Source organism: Nothoprocta perdicaria, unplaced genomic scaffold (genome assembly GCF_003342845.1).
Source record: "Nothoprocta perdicaria isolate Ctin4 unplaced genomic scaffold, notPer1 scaffold_5, whole genome shotgun sequence".
NCBI lineage: Eukaryota > Metazoa > Chordata > Aves > Tinamiformes > Tinamidae > Nothoprocta > Nothoprocta perdicaria.
The window spans coordinates 872,658-900,444 of record NW_020455754.1 but is presented as its reverse complement, the minus strand read 5'-3'; the positions used below and the strand labels follow the sequence as shown (position 1 = coordinate 900,444).

Genomic DNA, 27,787 nt, shown 5'->3' with positions numbered 1-27,787 from the left:
TGGCATAACTATTGTAATATCTGGAATTGCCTTTGAAATGTTAAATGGAGTCACCAAAAGAAATATYTTAATGGAGAATGACTGACTACCGTGGGAAGTGCAAAGGAGTTCAGAAAGAATAGAAAAAAGAAGTATTTTGTTTCCATCAACCCCATCAGCAATGACATTTTGTGTGAGATAGGAGGACTGTGTGCAAAATGTAATGATTTTAAGCAACAGCAAAATATATTTCAATATAGAGTAATGCTGCATGTCGATGGTCTGATAACGTGCTAATGATACTGCAACTGTTGCTAATCACCAGTACTGGCACTGGGCATTGCCTTGTGAGGGGAGTGTGCCTCAGTGAGCTTGTGAAGTGTGAGACTGCTGCAGAAATGACCCGGGTGCTTTTGCAGCACTGACTGGTGCTGCCCAGTATCACACACAGCCTGTGATAACGCCCAGGTATGCGACTTATCAGCTTTGTGCTGTCATCCCTCAGTTWTCTCTGATGAAGCTCCCTTGTGCTCAGCATATAGAGCTACTTTCAGAATAAATTCACGTTTTTTCTATAATCACATGAGAAAATAGATATTAAGAAAATTGTTCTTCATCTAGGTTTTATTGTACTTGGAAGCAATTTGTTCAGGAAAACACACAAGCTGCAAAGTACCTGCATGTGTTCAGGGTCACGTTCTTTTCAAGTTTGGTGGTTCGAGTGGTGCATAAAATGGTTCTGCTTTCCAAAGTGTTTGAAAGAGAAGATGCAGCTTTCATTGTCTGGGAAATGAAAATAGCTCAATAAGATAAATTTTATGTGGCTTTTATGCTCGTGCATCCTGGCTGACTTAGCAAAGTTCATATAGACCACGCAAAACTCTCCAGGCTCTGCCTATTTCTTGTTAATCTTCCATTTTGCTTCTTGGAGGAGAAAGTAAGTTAAGGGAGGAAATACAGCTGGGATGTGTTTAATGAGGATGCTCTCAGTGAGTGCAAGTAGATCTGCTAATGTTAACTATAAACTCTGTTTTGAAGTTATTTCTTGAGAGAATGKGATGTTAAGTCTGGTTCTTCTGTCATATATTTACTTAGAAAAAAAACAGATAACGCAGATTATCCAAATACATTCAAAAGATGCCTAAAGATCAGAGTGATTWCAGATTTTCAGATTATTTTTTTTAAAGAAGTCAAGCGCTAAGCCAGCCAGGCTGGTCAGGGTCTGTTCCTGCAGCGTCGGGGCTGCACAAGCGCCCGATACGGAGCGGGCACCGTGGCAGCCAGAGCTGTCGGTGCTGCCTCTGCGCCCGGGCTGCCTCCTCTGGGCCTGGGCATCCACCACACAGTCGGTCATTTCATTGTTAAAACGTCTCTGTGACCATTTCATTGTTAAAACGTCTCTGCGGATTTTGGATGAGGACGTGTGGTTTAGAGCTCGGAGGCGTTTGCATACCTGCTCTCTGCTTTTTTCCTCACCCCTCCTGGATGTACGTGATAAATGACAGATTGTCTCAGATAATATTCATGTGGTACTCCAAAATAATTCTGCAGACATGGTAAAAGCTTTTAGAGACTGTAAAACTGATTACCTCTTCTGTACTCTTTTCATCTTCAAAGCACTCAGGAACATTAACTAATTAATCCTCGCAGCACCTCTCGGAGCCAGGTATCCTTGCCATTACGGAGATGCAGGAGCTGAAGCGAAGCGCCGTGCGGCTCGCCCAACACCACCAGGATGGTCGCTGACAGGGAGGCCGTGGGAACGGCCAGAATTGTCCTTTTGTGTTTCCTGCTCAGTCCCACAGACCAGAATTGGGCAGGATGTCCTATTGCTGTAGCTTAAATGTGGTGGGAGTCTCACCAGAAAACTTAGTTGCAAATAGCTGAACTGCTAATCTGTAAATTTACCGTGTTGCTGCTCTTAAATTGAAACAAGTTCTGTTCTGGAAGCCTTTGTGCTTTCAAGATCCCATAGGACATAAGTTTGGATGTTTTTTAAGGCTTCCAATATCTCCTGTAGGGATGTGGTTTTCCATCTTGGCTGAGGTTGCTCAGCCTTCGCTGATTTGCTTTGGTGCCCGCAGGGATGTCTGCATGAGAGGCACTCGAGGTGTGGAAGAGGAGAAGGTGGAGGCCCTGGTCGGGTCTTGCTCTGGTGACCGCCTGTTGGCTGTAACTGTCYGGCTGTCATCTCGCCTGGGTCACTGGACGTGGTGGTTGGTGCTGACCATGGGCTGTTGGGTTGTCCTCCTTGGGGCTGCTGGCCCCTTTGCCTCCCTTCAGGCACAGGAGGCTGGAGGAAGAGTTAGTGTCGAGGTGAGGGTTGTGGTCCTTTCAGGAAACAGTGCTCAAAGTTCAGCAGATGCGGTCTCTAAAAGAATTAGAAAGTATAAAATTAATATTTAACCAGATTGCTACGTTTTGTCTGTTTCATGAATATTTTATTACTGTACAGAAATGCTGTTGATGGAAATAATATTGACAGGGGTTTTTAATATCTTCTGGTAAATGGAAACTTATCTCTATGAATGCAAACCATCTAGCAGGTCATACTGGACAAATGCTCTAATAAGACAATGGTAATTAGAGCATAGTGCATTAATGCTTGCTCCTGTTCATAATGCAGTTTTAAGAGATTCATAACAGGGATGTACAGGTGTGCTATCTTAAGCAACCATGATTGTTATGTTAATAATAAGACATGCTGTAGTAAACAAGTTTGTTTTCTCATAGCTTCCTTACCTAGTTCTTTATAGTAAGCTGAAGAAAAAGTTCTTCCAATTTTGTTTTGTTCTTGAGCRAGTCCACACAAGTGAAGTGATATGAGCAACTCTCCATGACTTTGAATCTCTGTGAACCTATTTGCACAGTGCTTAGAATATTAAGACTCCAGTTTAACTTCAGCTGCAAGTTTGGGGTTTCCAATTAGTGTGGAGCAGAAATCAAGAAATTTTACAAATTTCCACAATTTTCACATTTATTCTGTCTACATCCCAAACAAATCATAGTACTCTTGGATTCTGAGCTGATTTGACTTATGCTTGCAGGTTGAGTTCTCACTAGTGAAAGCCCTTTGTAGATAAGAGTCTTTCCTTTTGAAAGGCAGAGCAGAAGGCTTGGAAAAGTTAGGGATAGAGTTTAATGGCAACAAGGGAATGAACAGATGTAGTAAGGAGGAGGTGCAGTAATTGCACCAAAACTTTGGGACCAAAAGAATTGCCCCGAAATGAATAGGCCTTGCAACTTGAAGTTAGAAATTCTTTTGAATTACTTCTGGGATTCTATCTTCTTTTTTTTTTTTTTTTTTTTTGCGCTCTGCCCTTGCCCTTAGTTTCTTTATTGTATTTCCAATCATATCTTGAACCATGTAGCTTTTTAGTAGAACTTGTCAAATCAAAGTTGAAGTGATGCAGGAGGAAGGCAACACAGGTTCACATGTGGGGAATAAGGGCATCCCTTTCATACTACTTCAAGCCTATCACCAGRCTGATCTAACTTGCCAACTGTGCTTATTTCGCTTGTGTTTTTAAGTACCCACACACATATTGTTAGTGCTCATATMTTTATCACAGCCCAGCAGGCAAGCTAGAGGTATTTTTTACACAGCACTACTGTATCCTTATCTCAGTAGTGCTAGTATTATCCCCTGCCAAAACAAGCATGCTATATTGAAGTGCCTGTAAGTATCCAGGCTCTCTGCATATTCCTTGTATTTAGCCTGCAGCATGTCTGGCATCCACCGTGATCCCAGTGTTGCAGCTGCTGTTGCAAAGAGCAGCTTGAAAATCTTTTCAGAGCATTGAGGCTGGTTTAACAGCAGCGTAGCCTCTACTCGCCTGCGAATCAAGAGAGGTCCTTTCAGAGAGACCTTGGGGTTTTTCCACCTTCTGTACCCCCACCCCTCTGTTATGATAGTAGTCCACTCATGKGCTTGCACTCTGTTGATTAGAGATGGCTTCATTCACAGCCACGGTCTGTCTCAAATCATGGTTAGGGGCCAAATTTATCTATTCTTAAAGCTTAATGCTAGTTAATGAAAGGGGTTCCCACCTGCTAAAATGCTTTTGGTGAGCTTTGGGAAACATTTCTTCAGTTTTGCTGACTAGATTAAACCTGACACCACAATGTAGGAAAAGGACAAGTCCAATACTGCAAACCATTTTCTGTTTTATTATCTATAATATTTGCCTACTGCAGTGCTCAATTATACCACGGTTTCACAAAGACCTAATCTTTGCAATGTAATTACTTCCTGATGATCTATCTTTGATAAATGGAAAGACTGTGTTGCCTTCCGTCTGCATGGAGGATGAAGCTTCTTGCTGTCTGAACCTGTTTTTTTGTTCCTGGGGTGGCAGAGGAAGTAGGGAAGCAAAATGAGAAATCTCCATAGTATTTTCATTCTCTTCTAACCTGTCATCACAYGGTTAAACTATTTGGGCATATTTCTAACATTAGTCATCCTGAACAACCTGAACCTGAAATAAATCTTCCTGAAATTCAAAGTGGGGAAGTGGCCATGAGGTTAATCTGACTTTAGATGAAATCAAAACCCTTGGCTATTGGCGAACTATAGATTCTCCTTGTTCATGTAAGTCCCTCCATCACCCACTTGAGCGCGGCACGTTGGAAATGCAGAAATCTGTCACTTCTGAGATAAACCCACTAATCCACCTCTCTCCTTGGCACATTCTGTGTTCAGTGGGCAGATTTCTTACACGGATATTTTCTATCACTTTTGCCAGCACTACCTCTGTGTCATAAGCTGATGGCTTTAACCGGTGATTTTGTGTTTTTCAGATTCAACAGAGACATCCAAACACCTCTCTGCAAAATGTTTTYGGAGCGTGTACCCCGCTGAAAGTCTCCTCCAAGGTAATAGTTATGAATGACAGCAAGTGTATTGTAAATAACATCTAGGAAAGTGTTTCTTGCTCATCAAACCTGCTTGTGAATTCAGTCTTCTGCATTATTTCTCTGAGCACCAACAACAGCCTCTGTCAGTCCTGCCGGTAAATGTATAGAGAAGCCGTCTTATTCTGGTTATTTCAGTTGTGGTTTTTAATTGTAATTCCACTTTCCCTCATGGTTGTACAAAATTTACTTTTTCATCATTTCTCTGCCTGTTTTTATCTTTCCTTTTTGCACTAGCCTGGTGTCAATATCCGGCTTGGATTTCTGTCTCTGTGCCTGCGAGTATATTTGATTAGTGCCTTTAAGCTGTTCTTACTGTTCAGCCACATCTGCTCAACTACAGCGAGTATTTCTCCAGCAAACATCCTCTTGGTGTTGGTGTGTGACGACGGGCTAGGCAGCTCGGGCGCTTGCTTTGTGGACACCTCTGAGCGCACCCCTGGGCCGCTCGCTCTGCAGCCTCGTTGCTGGTGACAGTTTCAACACTTCCAGTGTCATGGGCATTCGAGGCTTCTCTCATGGAGTTTTTGTTGGGTAGAATGCTCAAGAATGTTCTGGGGTCTGTGCCTGTGTTAGTGTCTGTGCACACACACGTGTTTTATATGTCTRTGTGGTCTGTTTCAAGTTTAGCAGCAAAAGGTTCCCTTCCAGTGCCTGAATCGCTGAGGGAGCGTGTTTTGACAAGGTCACTGTGATGATTTGAAGGTCCTTCAGGTCTGTTGGACTGCTTCCTGAGCTACRTTTGTGGTGGTTTTGTGCTTTGCTCTCATGTTCTGTAGTGCAGGCCCTAGTCCCGGCTTTTGGAAGCCCTGCCTTCTTGCAGCAGCTGCTTCCTCCGCCTTCAGCTTCTTGTAGCAGGAAGCCTCAAACTGAGGAAATAAATGGATATTTTTGCCTTTTGGGGACTTGGTATTTAGCATCAAGACATGAGACATAATCATGAGTCTGTTCAAGTACTTTGTATTGATTACGACTCGTGTATTGTTTAGATGAGGGTGCAGCAAGATGGTGAATTGCTGACCACACATCTGTGCTCTTCAGCTCACTGTGGTGTTTTGAGAAATTACTGAGGACAGGTCCCTCTGTTTCTCTGCGTTTCCTTAGGGCTTTTTTTCTCTTCCTCTCTAGTGGTGTGCTTTACAATATGGTTCTTTTTCACAAGAGAAAAGAAAATTAAGTAACTTGGCAGGAGATGACTATGACACATGTAAATTCATGACATAAGGACTGCATACGTTTGTCTATAGCTTCCCACTCCACCTTCAAGCCAGGCACGTGCTTACAAGACCCATCTCTGAATTTTGAGAGGCAACATAGTGRCGCCTAAGAAGGTTACCTCTGTAGTTTGACTGTTTCTTACTGGTCAGTCTGGTCACAGGCTAATTATATATACACCTCTACATATAATTTGTCACCGAATTGCACGGGACGGTGATTTTTCTAGAAGATACGATAGTTTTCTACTTGGAGGAAATCAAGCCACTTTCTGTGGGGAAAGTAGGTTTGGAACCTAGAGAAACATAAATTTTGAGGTTTTCTTTTATTTGCTTTTTATTTTTTAAACAGCAACACCTAAGTTGTCATCCATCTCTTAGAGAGTTTCAGATGTTCAGATGCGCATTTTTAAGCTRAATTGAGTCTGTGTGTGTGTTATTAACTGTTCATCACCAATGACGCGACTCAAGGAGAAAAACAATTTGAAAATTGCCATTTGGTATCTTTGACCACTCTCCAAATAATATTAATTTAATGAATGTCAGTTTGCTTTGGAGCACCCTGACTTGGAGTGCATAGATCTGTTGTTGTTTTTTTACCTAATGTACTTGTTAAGGTGAAGTGAATGCAACCCAGCAGATATGCCACTATATATAAAATAGGCTTAATAATTTATAATAAGCTATATAATATGTGTAAGTTATGCATAATAATTTTTGGCTACTGGATTGTTCATATGGTTTTTCATGAGAAGATAATTACACTTAAAGGAAACCCTGGCAATTTAAAGCTATGTTCTCTCTTCTTGAGATTCAGGAACACCTCGTGGTTTATGCAAAATAGTCTCTCCATATTTTATGTCTGCACGAAGGCTGCTTGTGCTTGCATCTTTAACAAAGTGATGAACTTGGTTTGSAAGTGGCACCTTGGTTTCTATGCCAATGCCACCTAGTTTGTTCTTACGATCCCCAGCAGATGTGGGCAATGGAGGGAGGGTTTGGGTTTGCAGATTCTTTTCTGCTTCTTGCAAAATCGGCGCTGCCTCTGCCTTACTCTGGTGCCTCGGGTTATGCATAAAGGAGCCCCTCAAGCATGGCATTCTGCACGCTGTTGTGCAAGGAGAGCAACTGAGACATACAAATGCTGCAGTCAGTACCAGGAGGGATTATAAGCCAGGGTTTTTCAGTTGTAAAGAATAAGCAAAGCTGCTGCAATAATTGGTGTAARCATGCTGGATGGGGAGAAGAAAGAACTACTGAAGTAATACTGACTTCTCAAAGCAATCAATATTTGCTCATTAGTGATGCCTTTGTCCAACTCAAACTGACTGTTAAGCTCAGTTTTATAATAATCTTCAGCTAAAAGCACTTATATTCCACAATTGAGCATCTTTCAAGGCTAAATAATTCTTTTTTTTCTTTTTTCTTTTTTTTCGTTTTGATTTTTACATGTTAATAACCCCTTTGAGACGACAGCTTATTTCTCTGTGGCTCTGTCACCTACTGCCTTTGGAGTAGGGCATTCACTTCCAAGCAATTCTAGTGACTTCGCAGCCACCTACAGATATTTATAGCCTTGCAGTTGGCTTTGATCCTAGTTCAGCTTTAAATTACCATTTTAGTTGCACTGGAAAAAAACGATTCYGTTGTTTTCAGAGTACAGAAAAGAAGGGAATGCTGCCTTGGGAGGCTGCAGCTATTTTAAGACTCCTCTGACTAATTATAGCTAACTTATTASCATATATTGCTGCTGGTCTTCCAGAGTCCTTGTTTATATAGAATTCATTAGCTAGTGGACCAATTTGCAGAAGATTTACATGAGACTTTGCCCAAGTGTTAAGATAGTCGCAGTATTATKGATGAGAAAAGTTGGGATTAGTTTGCGAGCTGCGTTCCTTGCTCAGAGAAGACAGATGGCAAAACACCAGGACTCTGGAGTTGTTTGTTTACTATCAGAACGAACAGTTAGAGCGAATTTGGTATTTGTTCTTTGTCTTTTGGGATTGCAAAATGCCTTGAAATTCTGCTGTGCTGAATGCTATTTCTAGCGGGCATCTTTCATTGGGAACAGAAGCATTGGAATCATAATATGAAAGACTTCCATGTGCTTACTTTGTAGACCTGTATTTTCCTTCTRTAGTTTTCAACAAAAGAGCACTACAGAGTTTTTCATGCATGAAGAATACTGTAGATCTTCCACCTCACAAAACTGTGCAGTCAGTAGGATTCAATATTTATCAAAAGGTGTTTTTTATATTAAAAAAAATAAGAAATATAAATTGACATGGAGGAATTAACTGATTATTTCTTGTGTATTTATTTTGTATTTCTTGTGTATTTATTTTGATTATATTTCTGTCTATTTCTTGTGTATTTATTTTGATTATATTTAATATCTCTTCTGTGCTCTGATTTTACAATATATTCAGAAATAGATATTTGACATTGAGGCTAATTCAAATGCAATCAATCCCCAAGCTGCCTTTCTTCACATTTGCGGTAAGCGCAAGGGAATCTCCCTTATCTCTGTGCGAACTACTTGTCTCAACTCTAGGGATGAGAATAAAGAAAATAGAAAAAAAAAAAAAAAAAAAAAAAAAAAAAAAAAGTTAATCACTAGGGATAAAAAGGCATAAAATAAGAAGCTAAGTTCTAGCATGATGGGCAAGGGAGCTGAAACAAGTGTGAAACTGTACTGTGTTACTTCGTTATTTGCTTAGTGGAAAGAAGCAAACTTGTGGTAGTTCCATGCAGAAAGGAGAAATGGTCGTATCTGAGAAGCTTATCAATTGTATTTWAATGCATTTTGTACTCACAAAGCTTGTGCTTTGCTAGTTCCGCTGGTTAGTATGTTTTGGCATGCATTGTTTTGTAATATAGTATTTGGTTATTTGCACAGTGATTTTGGTTTTTTGTTTTGTTTTCTTTTTGAATAACTTATAACGCCTGGATATTAAGTAGTGTCAGATATCCATTTTTGTACATCTTAATTGAATGGGTACAATGAATATAAAATATTCTCCAGCCTCCTTAGGTTCCTGTTGTGCTGTGAATAAACACAAGAAAAATCCAACTTGATATTCTAACATCCCCATGAGATTAACCTGTTCATCAGATGACTGTAATSAAAATCTAAATAAAATAGTTGTTCTTCTTTCCATTATAACATCCCGTATACGTTACCACATCCATCATCTTGTCACCACCTTGAATGAAATGGGAAGGGGGCTGCCAGTGTGGATTTGCAGGCTGCACTGGTAATAGTTGTTGCCACTTTGCCGGTGGGCTGCTTCATTAAAGTTTTAGAAAAATAAGATCTCTTTCTGACTCCTGTGCCCGAGCCTGCAGTGATTATTAAAAAAGATACTCTGTTAAGAGACAGGGCTATTGCATTAATGTGGGGAACTGCAACTCCAAGTGTTGGGATGGGTTTTCTGTGCAAATACGAGTTATTTTTTATGGCAGTAGCATGGGGGTGATGTGGGTAGATCAGAGGTTGTGTTCAGCTAGTGTTAGTCTCTGCTTTAAATATAAAGGGCATAATGTTCACCTGAAGTGCACCGTGAAGGTGTCAGGATGGTACTGGCCTTCCTCAAGGTGGTAATCAGAAGTTGACAGAAATCTGTAAAGAGCAAAGTGCAAGGAAAGGGGGAGGTAGAGAACTGAGCAGAAGTGCCAGAGGCTTTTCATTTTTGAACTCCCAGACAAGTGCCAAGACKTGTTTGGGAAGATCCCTGCTAGTTTTTAATGAAATGCAGAGTTAGGAGAAGAGTTGGGCAGGGAAAGTCTAGAGGAAAGGCCTGTGGGCAACGCTCCTTCCCCTGTAATGTTGGTTTAGTAGCTGCACGACGGCAGCTCTCGGACTCCCGGGTACCCAAGGCGTTTCGTATCCTTCCTCCCCTGCTGTCTTAGCAAATGGCTGAGGTGGTGGGATTGAGTGTTGGCAAAAATATGACTAAAAATATTTCTTAGTTGCACAGCCACTTTAATTATGAGCATTTTTTTGCATATTGCGCACTGCACGTGTGTACAGAAGTGCATAGCCAGGTTCTGCTCAATTCGGTCATCAGTTTTCTTCGACTTGAAAAGGACGTATCTGAGTTAAGAAAGAAACATCGTACACTTAAATAATATTTAAAGTGCTTTATGTTTCAGGTCTTTTTACAAAGGTGGAGATTTTCTTTAGTGACTTGTAAGTATTTGGATATAATTTTCTTGAAATATGAGAAAGCAATATGAATATTGCTCTCTACCAAGCGAAGAGTAAACTCTACTTGGTAATTCTCTGCTGCACAATCTGCATTTTGCTTAGCTGCAAGTTTTCTTGTGCCCTGTGTTCTTTAAAGGTTGCTTGCAAAAATAGTTTGCTCGCTTACCTGTTTATGATTTGTGCAAATGATGAAACAAATAGCAATATTGCAGAAGCCACAAATATTTCTATTTGTGCTAGTAAAGGAATGATTCCTRGGTAAATATCTTCAGATAATACAGAATAAATTTCATACCTGCAGAAGTTCACTTTCAAATTATTATCCTACAGTCAGTATGGAGTGATGTGTAATTTAGATGCCAAAAAATATAGGTTATTGCTTCTGGGTAATTATACCCTGGCCAATAATAAACAAAGGAGCGAGGTGAAGTTTCTCTATGCAGATTATCCTATTGTTGGTGAAATATACTATTAGAAATAAGTAAAGAGCTCGCAGAGTTGTAGTGATTTTGTCATTTTTTTTTTTTTCCTCCAAAAGACGTTGCGTTGGAGTCTGGTGGGGGTTTTGAGAGATGGCTCCTCATAACCTCTGGAGTCACAGAACCACAACCTTTGGAAATTAAACGCAGTGATGAGTTTGATCAGAGCCACTTTGTCTAGAAGACAACACATTTTATTTAGCAGGCAAATTGATGGCATTTAAGCTTTCAATTAATTTTACACTGCTTACACAAATTTCCTGGAAGCTGCTTTTTATTAAACCAACAGCTGAATGGCTAAAGGAATTACTTTAGAATAGATGAGTTCATTTAAGTGGAGAATGCAGGGTCAAAAAATGCAAAATGCATTAGTAAACTCAATCCTGCAGTCTCGTCTGTTCAAAAGCAACATCTTCTTGTCATTGTGGTTGTTTATGTTAATCTGCAGACCATTTGGAGGAAGCAGAGCCGTGTAATCCAGTTTGTCCCCATCCCTTTTCACCTCTGTGTAACCTGGGATGCCCCAAGATTTCTTCTAATTAAGAAATGCGAGTAATTCTTAAGGTGGAGAGACCGGAGAGCTGTTATCTCTAAATGACTTAGAAAGACAGCACACATGAATAGGATCTGCTATTTAGTGGCCTCTTGGGCTGCTTTGCTACACAGCTCTTCAGAATAAACTGAAAAATATGCTGTGAAAGTGTACATCCTTTTCACAAATGCAATTCTTTACTCTGAGGAATTACCTAAATGTTTAAGTAAACAGCTTATAGAGAGAGTATTTTCAGTGTTATTTTCTTTTCCCTATAATCCTTAGCATATGTTTAAATGTTTTATTTTTCACTTCAAACTATCAGTCAAGCAATTCCAATACATGTGTTACTTTTAGATAATCCAGAATTCCCTTTGCTTAGCTTCTTAGCATGTAGTTGTCGGTGTGGTTTAGAAATCTATTACAATGTGTTCATCTTCCACCCAAATCTGTTCACCAAGCATCAAAACTCATCAGTGAGATGGAATAATGCCATTTAATTAGTCTTTGATATACAGTTTAATTAGGTCTTAATAAGGGGTAGTGCATCCTGAAATCAATTATCTTGCTCTTCTTAATAAGAGCAACTAATTAGTAGGTAAATCGCCACAGTTCCCCTTTTATCCTACAGTTTTCACAGTCTCATGGAGGAGATTAGGCTAAAGAAATTACTCCCCAGTACCTGGGAGAAATTTCTATGCATATCTCAGAAGAGGCATTGTCAGGAACGTTGTGATAGACAAAAGAAATAGAAAAGAATTAGAAGGAAAATAAAATAAAATATAAAATAAAATATAAAATATAAAATAAAATATAAACTAAACTAAAATAAACTAAAATAGAAAATAAAATGTGGGTGTTGAGGTTCAGATTCTCTGGTCTGGGAGGCTTCCAGGTTCTTTCCTCAAGTTTGATTCATTTTTTAAAATCTAAATTCACAGTAAGGAGGGAAAAAAAGTCACAAAGAGAGTTATTGACAAAGGGACAAAGGTGCTTAGGACATCTTTATGAGTCTTGTCTATTTGGAAGTGAGACCTGTGGACATCGAGGTCCTGTGGCAGACTGTAGTTTGATCCAGTCGTGCAGGCTAGTGTATGGTTAACTGCAAAAGCTCATCTCAGATTTGATGACATCTTTTGGAGTCTTTGGCTTTCAGCTTGATAGTGTCATTTTCTTTCATTGAATAGTAATATTTTTTATCATGATTAAATGGTTCAAGGAGACTCAAGGACAAGATTGTGAGCATGCAATGAATGAATATTTTTTTCTTTTTCTTTTTTTCTTATCTTTTTTTTTTCGCTACTACTATATCCCGCATATAGCAGTGCCTTTACACTCAACTTCCTTGCCAAGGATGTCAGAGATGTTCTAACTGTGAAAGTGTTATGTGATTGCTTCAGCTTCCCTTATGCTTATTGTTGCAGTTTCTGTAGACACTTTCTGGTGTTAGTCATTAATGACAACACAGTGCCCTTGTTCACAAAGTCTGAGGTTGCTTTCCATTCTGCATTTCTCYTCACTGCAGCATTAATCATGCTCTCTATGGATGGAGGCATTTGAAGGCAGCCAGGAGAACAGAGGAAATGGTGTCTTCCTTTTGTCTCCATCCCTGATGCAAGTAGATAGCCCAGGAAATCAGTTCATGGTCTTCATTACCAGAAAGCTGTCCTCCTATTTCACCTAAGCTAGTTTGGGATACGAGGCTATAAGAGCAGATATCTGAATTTTCAGGTGATGACACCTCAGCATCTCCCACTGTCCTATGTTATGTTGATAATCTTAAGGGGTAGAGTAGAAAACCTCCTGTGTGCTCAGGTTCCCTTGCTTGTTGTCTTTCCATCTGTATCCAGTGCAGAGTCTGAACACCATGGACCACAGCACTCTATGCTTTGTACACGTGTGAACAAACTGGGTCACTGACATCTACACACACTTACAGTGACCTTCTTAACTGCATCTGACAGAATAATCATCTAGTAAACCCTTAAATTTCAGATCAGCAAAGTCTCTCTTTTTTTTCCCTAACTGCTTCCACCTAGTCCCTTGCTATGTGGCCTTATCTATGTTGTTGTTTAGTCCCACCCCCTTCATGGTGYTCAGAAACAGGAGGAGCACCAATGCGGTGACCATGCAACAGCAGCACCAAAGTCTGGGGGACCAGGCTTGGAGACACGACCTCACAGGAGCCCACACATACCAAGCTGTTCTCCTTGCAAGGCATCTCCCCTGTTAAAACAATGCAAGGGATCTCTGCTTGCAAGGCATCTCTACTGATAAAACCTAGCAGGTACCTGTGCTGCCAACAGCTCAACGTTGAGCAGTGCTTGGAGAAGTCAAACACGCCGGCCGTGCTGCTTCACAGCCGTGCTTGTCACAGCTGTGGCCATCGTGTTTCTGGGTGGATGCTGGTGGCAATCCAAAGCAATCTGGGTGGATGCTGGTGGCAAAGTTTAATGCTATTTTTAATCAGTTGAAATAATGAATTAGGACTCATTTGTAATCAGTAAGGGAACACAATTGTCAGTAGGGAAAATGGTTAAATGCCTTCGTAGGTTATTCTTTGTTCATTTCCATATGTGAAACAGTTCTATTACTGAATTAAAAAAAATAAGAGTCAATAAGCTTTGAAACAGCTGGAGAGTGAAAAATAGCAGGAATCTTTCCCTTGACCCCTGCAGATTTGGGATCTGGTTGGTAATGGGGACAGAAAGGTCATCATCTCCCACTCTCCCCTTTCCCCAGCTGTACGCTTTACGCGAAGGCCAAGTTGGAACCCACAGAGTTCATTACAGCTTAGCTGTATTTCAGAAACATCTGTGCCCCCATTCCCCCAAAGCAAGTTTTTATTAGAATATTTTGTTCCTTACAGTAGGAACAGCAGGTCTGGATCAAACTGCTGCCGTCATAATTACTAACAAGTTACCGAGCGGGTAACAGAAGGTTATTTTACTGAATCAAGAAAGAAGTACATTGCTATTTGCCCACTCTACCAGATAGTCCTGATAAAATGACTTGTACTTTCACCTCCCCCTACTCAGAGCTGTTTCCTTTTTGCTAGTGGTCTGATTCATGCAAGAAATCTCAGTTCTCACAGAGTACTGAAAGGTTCTTGGCATGCTAGCTTGAGAAAATACCTAAGTCAGTATGTTTGCAATTAAATTTCATTTTCTTTCAGAAGGAATAGCAGAAGGGATATAAAGCCCATCTTCATCTTGTCTGTTCCATATTGCAGTAACAGTATATCTTCTCTCTGCCAAAGAGCATGGTGGACATGGATGAAATCATGAGACGGGACCAAATTGCAAATGTGAATTACCTCTCAGTTCATCTCTCCTTTGGCTTTTGCTGGGTGGCCCACAAGGCTGTGATCTGGGGGGGCTCTCCCCATCAATGATACATGTAAACCACATGCCTGAAACATGAAACATTTTGCCTAAACCTGAAACATTTTGGCTAAAATCAGCAAAGATTTTGGTGTGAGGGGCTTAATTGGTGGGCCTGTCTATTACAGACCCTCTCACTTTTTCTCCTCAAGGAGCTTGGGTGCTTTTTTGCTGCTGTGTTTTGTAGCTTACACCTGTGGCTCGTGAAGAGCAGCCATGGGGCCAGCTTGATGGGCGGCAGCTGGGCTAATAGATCAGGGCACAGCTGGAGCGAGTGAGGGCCATGGCCAGCACTTGGCTGGGTCTGCCTGCTGCAGCCGGGCCTGCCTGAAGCGCCCTGTCCTGCTCGTGGTACCCCTGAGGAGAAGAGCAAACGGCTTCCGGCGTCTCGTCRGTGCGAGAGCTGCGCCTCCCGCGGCAGGTTGTGTGCGGCCAGAGCGGTGCCGGGTCCACTCGTGTTCGGGCTTCAGGGACAGGAAGAGAAGGCTGGGGAGCCCTGCAGAGCAGGCTGTGCACTGCCCTTGGGTGAGTCAGATGTCAGCATGTGTGCGTCTGGAGAGCTGAGTTTTGGCTTTCCTTCTTTCCTCCGCTTTCTTTGTCTGTGCCCACACAGACTTGGGACCGGGCCACGTGGGAGAAGGCCCCACTGGAGCAGACTCTGCCCCGYGGCTGAGTTGAGCTCAGCTGCAGGGCTTCCTGGAGGCACTTACCATGGCCTGATCAGAGCCGCCCCTTCAGCAGACCAACGTGCAAGGTAATATGTTGATTTTAAACAAGACCTTTGCAGGCAGAGGCTGGTAGCTCGGCCGTGTTTCCCTGAGTGGCTCTCAAAACGTGTGTTGAGGCAGCGTGAGTACCAAAGGCTACGAGAAAGACTCCCCAGGTATCTGAGATGAACTTTGTGTTGGTGTAGAGGGCTTCACAGGCTAACTGGAGATCAAAATCAATTGCAAGGTGATTGATTTCTGTCCTTTAATGGGTCCGAGAAGTTGTTAGTTCATCTGGAAGAGTTAGTTCAYCTAGAAGGGTGACAGTTTTCCTGTGTTGTTGCCATAAATGCCTTTGTGACCCTTCTGTATTTTTTGTTCTTTGATAACGAGCTCTGCCAATCTWATGGCCAAGATGGAGACCAGAACCATGGGGTACAGCAGGTTGAACATTTTTCATCGCSTTCCTAGAAATTTAGTTCCTGTTCTCCCTCTTTCCTTTGAGATACAGCCTTCCTGAACCTCTGGAGGTCTGAAGAAAAACAAAAATGTCAGCAGCTGTACCACAAATCATAAATTTCATCTGCATTTAAAATTTAATTTAAAATAATCTAACCTTGTATTATTTTAAATGCCAGCAAGCTTGATATTTCTTTTTACATTAACTTGAGCTTACTTGAGAAAATGATAGACGGATATAAATATGCCTTACTCTGTGACTTTTAATGACTTTATGTTTCAGTTTTTATAAAGACAATTGTATAGAACAGTAGGAGAGTGTCTTCCCTCTCTAAATCTCTCCTTGCTCCTCAAAGTACAAGACTGCAGCTTTTTTTTTTTTCTCCTTTGTCCCTCTTATTCCAATTTTTTTTCTGTTTTGCCTTTTCCTCTGATTTTTGCCTTTTTTCTGTTTTCTGCATGGCATCTCATGGTTGTGCTTCCCAAGTTGGCAACTTGCTGTGAGCCCTTTCTTTGGAGGCCCTTGCCATCTATTTCACCCTCTCTTCTAATGGGAATAGTGGAAATGAGGAAGTTTTGTAGCAAGGAGCAGCTTCTCATGCAGTTCTTGTGGGTGACCAGTCATGTTTTTTATTTGTGTTGCTGTAAACCTAAGGCTATCATTGTATTTAAAGGCGGCTTTTACCCAAAGGAGAATTGCAGTGCTCATAAGGTTCAACTGGGTCCTGATTGAAGGGAAATTATTATCTGGAGGCTCTAAGGAAATGACAGATGTGACATTACTGCTGTCCTTACTTGTGCAGTGTAATTTTGGTGTATTTGGCCCCTGACCTTTGTCATTACCGGTTGATGTTGGATTTATCTGTGCCAGCTGCCCCGGCTGCAGTTCTYGGCTGCTCGGAAACCTCACGAGATGCTTTGTCCCTTCCCTACCCAGGTCTGAAAGGTCAGGGACAACTAACGTACTTAAGGTAATATTCGCCATATGTTTTAGAACTGAATCTTTAATTCTTTCATCTGTTATTAGTACAGGGTTTAGTGATGAGGTTGGATATAGTCTTAGCACAGATAATCCTGCGTAGTCGAATGTGGAACGAACCTGTGTGAGTTATGTCAGGCTTGCAATTAAGATTCCAGTATGTGGGGTTTTTTATTTGTTTTCAAGAATTAAGTGTTCACAGTTTTCATCTTGTTTTCACAACCATGAGCTCTAAAAATTTGAAGGCTGTAACTTGCACAGATGATATCTAGAAATAAGACTCGAAGAAATAGAAATGTGAAGTCAAATATTGTTACATGGGATGGGAGCTATTCTGTTTTTTGACTTACATATTTAGTTACAGAAATAGGCAGATCTGTGTCTTTTCAAGTAAATTTTAGCCCCGTCATATACTATTCTTTAGGTCAATGCTTTGTGATGGTTTTGTGATTTTTTCCTCAGAAGTACACAAATACTTATAGTGTTATCTATGTTGATATATATATATATATTTCAACACACAAATGCTTGTAGCATTATCTATGTTTATATACATAAAAATATATTCAGTTCTAGAATATAAAAGCATTGTTAAGGAACTCAAGAAACATGTTTATAATAAAAATCTAAAAATCTGTTACTATTGCTATGATTTAWGAAACATATTGCAAACACTAAACTCTTTAAGTAATTTAGGCACATTTCTGTCTGTTTCTTACAGATTTTGAAGTGACTTAGTGCAGAAACACACTTTCTTTATAGAAGGAGGGTCACTTACATTGGATATCGGATCCTTAAAGATGAAGGGCTCCAAACTGCACTGGGGTGGATGGCATTATTTTTCAAGTGCCCTGTTGCCATTACCTGTTCCCTTGTGTGCAAGCATTGCTGTTGGAGGGCATCTCAAATCCAGGGTCTGATGGAGTAAACATTATCAGGGTGATCACGAAGCCTGGGTGGGCCAAAAGGCCTTCTGCATGGGTTAGTTTTCTCCCCATGCATTTCCTCCCCTTGCGTGTGCAGCAGTGAATTTAATGGCCTTTTAGGGAGGAAGGGCTAATGTTGCTTTCTCCAGCAACCATCTTATTATAAATATATGTAACTTCCTGAAGAGACTGAAATGTGTGTATAGATACCTGCTTCTCCATCTCAATTGGTAGTTTTTTATATATGTGTGTGTGTGTATCTAAAAGAATAAATTGATTATGATTGAAAATCAGATACTGTTTATCTGAACCAAAGAATTACCTCTAAGAACATCAGGTCTATCGATACTTTCTAAAATGTCTGTGTATTTGACTAACTTAACTGTAGTGAGATTTAATTAATTTGATTTATCTGGTGATTTGGATCTGAAAATTTATTCATGAGATAGGGAAAAATCTTCATAAGTATTACAAAGAGCCAGGTATATGATATTGTCAAGTCAATACTCATCATGTTGACAATGGTTTCACTTTTTTTTTTTTTAATTCTTTTTCTATGGATGAACTTGGCTCAGAATTTATTGGCTATTTTTTAATGAGATAGGAAGTTTCTAGAGTGTAACRTTAAATGTGGGGGCAGACTTTAGTTGACCAGTGAAGGAATGGCCTGTTTAATATGTCAGTGTAATGAAAATAAAAGTAAGTTCTACCTGCAGGTCTCCAGCAGTTACACTGACTGTACTTCATTTGAATAAACTCAATACAAATTTTCTGAATGTTAAAAATATTGTATATACTGCTATGAAACTACTGCTTAGCCTGGCAAAATGCCCTTTTCTGGAACATTTCTATAGGGAAGTTAAAATAATGATTTTTAGGGTTTTCCTCTTCAACATCATTGTTTGGTGTTTTGTCGTAGTGGATTTTCATAAGGAGCATAGGAAAGCAGTGGAGTAGAGGTAATAGCATTTGAATTTTGCTAATGGATTTTACTAATGGACTTTATGCCATGATTCAGTAAATCTTAATTGAAAGTTGTATTTAAAGTGAACGGAAGAAATGCTGTTAGGATAACTGAGTACTTGTAGAGGAAAAGTGGACACCACTAACAAGGGAGGYCTGAGGTGGGGAGGAGAGCAAGTGTCTTCAGAAGATCCACGGTACCTGTCCTGGGTGCCTTAGGACTAGTGATATCCATCGGGACCCTGCAGGAGGAGGATGCTCCGCTCTCCTGTGCGGTGTTGTTTGCAGGAGTGAAAATAATGTAAAAGATTCGGGCGCATTAGAACTGCTGCTGTAACTCATGGTTGCCTTCATCATGGGAAAATGAACACTAAGGCAGCTGAGAGGAAATGGCTGTGAAGAAATAGGGCTGAGAGACCTTGAGGTGGTTGTGCAATTAGCATCTAATTTGTTTTCCACTGTGCTAGAGCCCCAGAAGTATTACCATAAGTAGCATATACAAAGTCATCTCAGTTTGGGATAGAAGAGTAAGAGACCCTTTCAATAAAGCTCATGAAATAATAAACTCCAGATACTACATTACTGATAAGTCTGATCGATTGTAACCTGCTTACAGAAAAGCAAAGTAAATAATAAGGGAGTTAGAGTCAGGCTTATAGGACAGTGACGTTAGAGGAATGTTATGGGAAATAGCAGTTTCATTCAACATTTTAAGGGATATATTATTCATTTCTGGAATTACATTGCAACAGAATTGCTAACCTCATGGTTGCAGGATGAAGATGCTGAAGGCCATATTTTTAAACTATTAAAGTGCTTAAGTACTTGAAGCAGACAGGTTCTTGGACGTGTGTGAGTTGAGATGCATGAGATATGGTATTTTCACATAGTACTTAGAAGCAGATTGCAGGTACCTACCTACCTTTGTGGCTTTCCCTCTCTGATTTAGAAGTAAGGCCAGMTATGTTTAATGTTAAGTATCCGGGCAGCTTGCTTTCCCCTCAGCAAAACTAGGCAGGGAAAGACCACAGTGAAGGCAGCTTAGAGGGTCTGTAYGTGTGTGCAGAGCGTAGCAGCAGCGTGCCGCGTGTGCCTTGTCATCGTGCTGGGAAATAGGATTCCTCAGAGCATCTGCAAGCGATATTTAGCCCTCAGGGAAGGGAAGCAAGCAAGCTGTTACGCTTGATGCTGTAAAACATCCCAAAATCTTAAATAAGTATGTCACAGGGGCAGTTAAAAGAAAATGCAACACTGGTGATCRTCACCCTTGCTCCCATGCCAATGCTTTTAAAAGCAGCCTTAACCTGTGTTGCTTCCATTTCTAGTAACTTGCTAGATATTGCATCGTCGTTCCACTTGGAATCCAACTTGGGTGTTTTTGGGTGTCTGGATTGGTCACGTTCCACGTCTGATGCGCAGCATCATGCCTGGTGATGCTGTACTGAGTATGTTCGTTCTAGTCTTGCAGTAGTAGAAGRAGGAATGTAGAAGCACAGGAGAGCTGCTCGTGTGGACTGTAAGCTGTTTAGGTAAGTGCAAACAGCATAAAAGTTCTRGAAACAGTAGAAATACAACCATAAGGTCGATTCATCGTGGGAAAATGCAGGCTAATATAACTGAAAGAAATGATGATGAATATGACCAYAGCCATTTTTGCAGCCATCCAAACAAACTCCAACTGGGTAATTTCAGGAGCAATTGAAAATGGTGTTTAAAACAAGCACTTCAACACAGGTAAAGGTGGCATTGGAGCTGTTTGAGTAATGCTTGTGTCAGATAGGAAGGGGCTTTTGTGAGCGTGAATGGCACCAATCTTGAGGGCTTTGATACAAACAAAAACCGTTTCTTGTGGTGTATGTGGTTGTAACGAGGATAAAAAGTGTATGTAAACTGAAGTATATCCACAGAAGCAAACAAATTCGCTCTCTTGTTCTGTTTCTGCTTCGTAATTGAGGAGATGGTACCATTTTCTCAATCAGTGCTTCTGAAAATTTTTTTAAAAAACCCACACCCACAGAAGAACTATGGGGGGAAACTATCAAAACACATGTGAAAATATACTGTTGTATAGAAATTTCTCACATGAGACACAAATAGGCGTAGGTTTGCCCTTCTCTGTTTGCTGAAGTGATGTGTAAAGCTGTTGGATTAAACAGGAAGCTTTTCATAGAAAGCGTTTCAGACCCAGCTATTGCTGAAATCCTTCTTCAAACGATGTTATTTTGTATAAAACCAGAACAGTGGAAAAGCAGAGGCAGCCTTCATCAGACTTTCTCAGGGAAAGGAACGAAGCTAAATAAGCCTTCTGTTCATACTGGTGATGTATGAACATGCTTTCCCTGGGCTTTGAATTTAGATTAAAAAAGATACTGACAATGTAGAAGAAAATAACATACAAAACATGAGAAATCAACTGCCCAACTGTGTTTTAGATTGTGTCTTGCAGACTTAAATAGGGGTTGAATACAGGTTGCAAAATTAACACTCCAGGCCTGRCCTTTCTTCTTTCATCCGGTGTTTTTCTGTCTCTCTGGCATGCGCCGCTGATGTTCTGCTGCCATATTACTCTTAACTAAAATAACAAAGCATTTAATCTCGCAGCACCCCTACTCCTTTTTCCTCCTGTYTTTAAAAGGACGTTTCTTGCTCAGATCAGCAAGTTGGCAGCTCTTCTGGACTCTTCATTTCTGCCCATTTTGTCCGAATCTCGCAACATCTGCCTCAACAAAATGCCTGACAGCTGACTGTGCTGTTTCATCCTCCCAGTCAGCTTCCCTGACTGGAGCACCATTCTTTGCTTCGGCTTCTCCTCAGCCTCTCATAAATACAGCAAATTATCTGTTCATGTTATCTCACCTCTGCAGGTGGGATGGAGTCTGATACCAGATTCAACCCCCTCAGCTCTGGGTTGTTCCTTCAACTCATTTATTTTCTTTGAGCCTGCCCCCCATCTTCCCTCAGGATGCTTTTTTGTTAGTTTTTGGGTTGTTTGTCCTGAAACGTTGTCGGTTGCTTTGTTCTTTTTGAGCTCTCCAGTTCTAGTGACAGCTCTTTTTTGGTGTTTAGAAAAGGGTGCTCAAAACGCACAGATTTACGGGCAGATTTAGGGACAGAGGAGTCATCTGGACAGCTTTCTCCTCTGATGCTTTTGTCTATGTGAGATGCAGAGCCAAAGAAGGGAGGATGTTGCCTGATGATCCAAATATGCTGTTRGCAGTAACTGGAGGTGTTTGGGGAGAGCAAACCAAGTCCCGAGCATGGACTTGTCATACCTCATGGCTATGTCAAAGCAGTTGAAAAAGTTTGGTTCTTTTCAGGATTTGTGTAACTATTAGCACCTTAAAAAATGAATAGATCAATCCAAATGTATTATTTGCAGATTATCAAAATGAAAGATGTAAAATTGCTGAAAATCAAGCCAAGATAATTCAGATTATTTTCAGGTTTTTKCAGGGCAAGCAAGGGAATGGAAGCAGACTGCGCTTGGATGTCCTTCAAAAACAGGCTTTAATCCCATGGTTTGATCCAATGCGTAAAGACAAACTTGCTGAAATCAACAATTCTGGATGATGAATAAAAATATACCTGGATTGATCCAGGTATATTTTTATTAAAAAAGAAGCAGGTTCTAGTAACTGTAAGTCAAAAAGGCAGTATCCTCTCTCCTGCTTTTCTAATATGCTACCCATTTTGACCCTTAGATGAGGAGATGGGGATGGGATGAGTTGGGCTGAAGCAGGTCGGGCAGCCCAAGGGTGGCAGCTGCCAAGGAAGCAGAGCCAATCTGGACATGGACAACAGTCCTGGGGGGTTCTAATTTCTTTGGGGTTTTGGATCACATACATGCACATTACYTGTCATCTTCAGCTTCAAGCCCAAGGGGACTTAATATTTTAGGTAGCCTACTAGGCATTTCATTTTCGATAAAAGAAACCAATTATGCTAAAAATTAATAATTAAAAATTATAAATAGAATAAAGAAGAAAACATGAATATTATATCCTAYGGCTGAATTTTTCAGCATGGTGTGCAGGGAATTAGGTGCAAAAATCCCATTTATGTTAATGGATCTTGCGTGTCTAATTCCTCATACACTACAGTGCRGATTTACCCCCTGGTGTCTTTGATAGTAGAGAGGACCAGCACTGGGTGGGAAGAAGAGTGAGTGATTTATTTGATGATCTGTCAATCATAATGGCAACCAGAGAAAAATGTAAAGCTGATTTTAACCTCTATAGAAACAACTAGTTAGACCATATGCTTTTTTTCTCTTGCCAGATGTCATCATTCATCAATTTCTCATTAAGAAAACAGCAAAGTTTAGGGGAAAAAAAAAAGATTTTTTTTTTTTTGAGGAATAGAGTGGGAACTTGGGAGCAAGCGAAGAAAATTATTTTATATTGGGATTATTGGGAAGGCAGTTTTCATAAAGACAATGCTTCTGTGATCTTTAAACTTTGCTAYTGAGGGTTCAGACCACAGTGCTTATATCTGTCGTCATTTAGTTTTGGGCAAAGTTTTTGCACATTTACTATATTTACTCATGAGTTGCCTGCAGTATAGTTTTTCCAAGTTCATTCTCATAGTCTTCAATAATGTTAAGTAATCTGGCTGTTCATTGTATCATATTAAGTTGTTATTTCCTTGTGGTTTCTCACATGTGGAGGTCACACATCTGCTGAAGCTCATTCAACTTGTATGAGCTACAGGAGTCTTTTGGCTGCCTTTGTGCTTTGAATATTCAGCACAAACGCTGAGAGGTAACAAAATTGTCAAAATTAGAGTGGAATTGTGTTTGTTTTTATTTTGTTCAAGGCTATTGAAGAGTCCATGTACAAAACGAGCTTTTTACCTAAATAGGTTATCATTTTTGTTACTAACATGGTTAAATTTAAATATCATTAAATACTGCTTTCTTGTTGTTATTTTTTAAAATGTGGTTAGAAGCATCCAGGAGAGCCACAGGACGTCATTTCCAAATGTAACATACCCTTTTCTTGTACAAATAACATCAACATGTTGTAAGTGTTTGGTAGGCTGCCGTTAAACATCTGTTTTGTTATTAATATTTTATTGCCCTGTGTTTTCCAAGATATTTTGACACTTGCTATTATTTCAAATGCAGCTTTTCTTGGAGTTTTTAATGGTTTGTGTATATCTCAAGACAGTTTCAAGATCTTGAAGCTGTCACAACATGTTAAGTAGGCAAATCAGCTAACAGTAGTTTCAAGAAAGATAATTTTCTTTGCATAGCTTCAATCTGCATCATTTTGCATGACTTATTAAAAGGAACTGACTCATTGACAAACAAGGCATATAGCTTACAGAATGGGGGCTGTTCCCGAGGAAATGGCTTCCAATAGCTAAGCATGCATCGAAATTGTGAATTTCTGTTTGTTGACAGCCGGTCCAAAAGTTGCAGAGGCTGTGTCTGGTTGAGGCTTTTGTGGGGAGCTTTCTACGGGTGGTTTGCCGTGCTGCTACATGTAAAACAGTTAACTTTACAGCTGTCAGACCTGCTCTATTCACCCTCACCCACAAGTTCCAATCTGAATTTCTAAAGGTCGTATGTGGGACTGAAATTGTTTTAACATTTTAATTTTCTATTTTTTTCACTTGCTCCTTCCCTTCCTGGACTGCCTGGGACGTTGAAGGTCAGAGTAACAGCAGAAACAGTCAGGTCTCCGTGTCCCTATGCCAGATATTGCGCGTCTGGTCCTTAATGTGCGTCCTCATTGCCTTGCTTTCCTGTGGACCTCTGCTCTTTGCCCAAGATTGCACCCTTCCCTCCTGCTCTCCTTGCAAGACGTGAGTCACAGCCTCGGAAAGCTTCATCCCGAGTCTCTCCTTGCCAGAGACTGCCGATTGCTCTGAATTAAGTGCAGTGATTGTTTTTGATAAGAGCTACTGTCACTAGGCAGGATGCCGGGCTCTGTTTGCCTAGGAGCTCGTGTTAGACAAACCAGCCCTGCTAGAGGTGAAGGGATTATGGTTTACCTGCCAAAGCAGACCTCACTTGTGCCTTTTCCTGAAGCAAACAGGTAACCTGCTGCAAACGGAAGGCTCTGGGCTTGCTGGGATGCAAAGGGAGCTGGAAGGGGCTTCCCGGCGCGGGCCGCACTCGCTGCTCCGAGGGGAGCTGGCTCCTCTCGCCACCCCGAGCAGATGGTGCCTGTTTGGAACATTCCCGGGAAGCTTTAGGAGCAAGACTCCTAATTCTGTTTTGGAGAGTTTTCATGAAAAGCAAGGGAAAAGATGCTCATGTGCTTTATAAGCAATTAAGAAGCTAGAAGACAGTGCTGAATCTTTGTCCTTCCGCAGGTAGACTCCGTGTTAACTTCAAAGAGAAAGCACCAAAGCGAAGGCTTTAGGATCCAACTTTCAGCAAAAAGGTTTTGATATTTAAATCTCTTCGTGTAACCGTTACTTTGCCTAGTAGAAAGAAGCAGCAGCTCTTCTCACAAAATAAGATTTATCAGAATGACTTTGAAGTTGAGAAAAGGCAAACAAATACATTTGACTTTTTAAGCAGTTGAGCAGATAATGGGGCTTAAGCTGCCTATATGATGACACTTGTGACTAAAGAGATGGGATCTTTTTCATAAGTGTGTGTGTGTATATATATGTATATATAAAGCAAGCACATGCGTGGAGGGCAGGCTTCAGATCCCCCCGCAGAGCTGCCGCCGTTGGCCCTGTCTGGTGAGGAGCATCTCGGCAGAGCTGCTCCTTCTGGGGTCACCTCTTGAAGGTGCACAGAGGGGAGTGCTGGCAAACATGGGTATCAATTAGATTACCAATATTAGCTGACCAAACCCAGTGATGGCTCCCATAGCCACTGGCAGTGGGAGCTGTAAAGCCCAGGAGGTGGTGTGAGACAGGAGCTCTGGAAGTCCATGGGACTTTCCTTCTCCTGAGTGCTTGCCCCACAGTTCATGCTTTTTTTTTAACTTTATTTTTTTTTTTATATTMCATATTTCCTATGTTATCTCAGGCAAATAAATGAGTGCTTTACACTGTGTGATGTTTAGGCAGTGTGATTCTCCCTGTCTTTCTTAAGTTGTTGGAGTTTGGGGTTTTGTTTTGTCGTCTTCTCTGTGAGCTGCTCAAGTGCAGAGTCCTACATCTGTCCTCAGCCCAGTTAGGTGAGCTTGGTGTCCTGAGGATGCACTATGGCCTTTTTGAAACCGGGGGAGATGAATTAGGGACTGCTCGTAAAATTTGTGTTATGTTTGATTTATGATCATTATAAGCCAGATTTCYTAATTTTCGCAAAGGGAATGTTTGTGGAGCAAATATTGGTAAAAGTAGTTTTGTACTTTTGACGCTTTCTTCATAACTTTTAACAGATCTGTGAGTCTTGCCTTGAATCTATTCTGGAAAGTATTTTACTGAGAAATCCATTTTGTTACCAAAAAATCATKTTTGTTCCACTTAAACAATTCTGATAACAGCTAAAAAAGCAGTAAAGGGTGCTGTGAGAGCCTTATGAGAACTGGAAATCGGTCCAGCTTAAAGCAAATGAAGTGGGTAAAAAATGTATTTTGCTGAAGTATTTTATATTTTCCAACAGAAAACATTTTAAAGTATTTCCAACATCATAACAATAATTTGCAATAATTTCTTATCACGATGCTGGCTTACTCAGTCTTTATTGAAGGGCTCTGTCCAGCAATGTGCTGAGCTCAGTCGTCAACCCCAAAAACCATTTAAGCAAGTGCTTAGCTGAGGACATAATCTTGTTGATGTAACTGAGCCTGCAGATGTGCTTAAACTTGTACACAAATATTTCACTGGATAGAAGCTCACACGGTCGGATAAACCTGAGCTGAAGTCTAAACTGAAGTTGGTGTAGTTCTGTCAAATTGAAAAATGTAAATTAATTTTTAAGTAACTTGGCCTTTTCTAGGGTAAAATAGTTGTCTTTTACAGGTGTTTGTTTTTTGCAGTGTCTCATAAGGACAGGTTGTATGCCTACAGTCAACTCTGAGAGATCAACTCTGAGCATTTTCTGAATCGATTTGGTATTTAATTGCTGGAGACACAAGAGAGGAAATGGGAAGAAATACAGTTTACTTAAAAGGAATGAGGCACCCATGGAAATATTTATTAGGCTTTTAATAAACAATTTATGGAAAAGGCAAGTTGGCTCAGYGGAGGAGTGGTGCAGTCTATTAGCCTCCCTGTTCAGACTCCCTGCGTCTGGCCCAGCATCGATGTTCAGGTCAGTGCTTGGTTCTGGCGTTGACAGGGGAGCATCGGGGTTGGGAATTAGTTCCCTTGCCCTCACAAGGGAGAGGAGGGGAAAACGTTCCTAGTGTCTGTTAAGAAAACTCATTAAATAACTGCTGAAGTTTGGTAGGTTGCCAGTTGATTTCAAGAACAAAGGAAACTTTGCCCTCTTCATTAGAYGTTTGTAGACAGTTCATCTAGACTGGGTTTTCTGAAATGTCTAAGTAAATTGCCTAGTTGCAAACCAGTTAGAGAAATACAAACAACAGAATACAGAAAGCAAGCTGTGGAGCACCAACAGCAGTGCTGTTGTCGCTTTTGGGGGAATTAGCTGTGCAGAGCAGACACGCCGCGCAGCTGTACACAACAGTCTGTATGACAAAGAGCAGGGGACTTCAAGTCCTAGAATGTCATTTTGGTGTCCCATTCATTCCACGTAGTTGTTGTGCCCCACACCTAGCAATGCCTGGTCTTTACACAGAGATTAAAGCAGAATCAATACAAAGCAAATAGAATAGCCATTTTCATCTTTTATCCCCAGTCTATTTTGTTCTGCACAATTTTCARTGATTCGTTTCTGAAATTATGTTCTTGAAAGGCACAGAGATTTCTGCTYGCGGGTTCTGCTCTGAAGTTCATTGTTCTTGGGAGGTGAGAGATTCAAAGTACTCTAAAGGAAAAGTGCCACACCGYGAGTTGTAGGCAGGGATGATAAACTGGACTTGTTTTCTTCTAAGGCATTTTAGCAAGAGATGCTGGGACTGGGTGGATGGGTCTCCTGTTGCCAGTGACTCTTGAGCACCTTTGAAC

General features: G+C 40.8%; 1 long non-coding RNA gene across 2 annotated transcripts in view; it reads left to right on the top strand.

Moving 5' to 3' along the window:
* Positions 1-27,787, top strand: part of LOC112954457 — a 140,694-nt gene that overhangs the window by 68,137 nt on the left and 44,770 nt on the right. For both annotated transcript variants that reach the window (XR_003250713.1, XR_003250712.1), the window contains exon 2: positions 4,780-4,854. This is a non-coding gene — a long non-coding RNA (uncharacterized LOC112954457). The remainder of the gene's footprint in view (positions 1-4,779; positions 4,855-27,787) is intronic.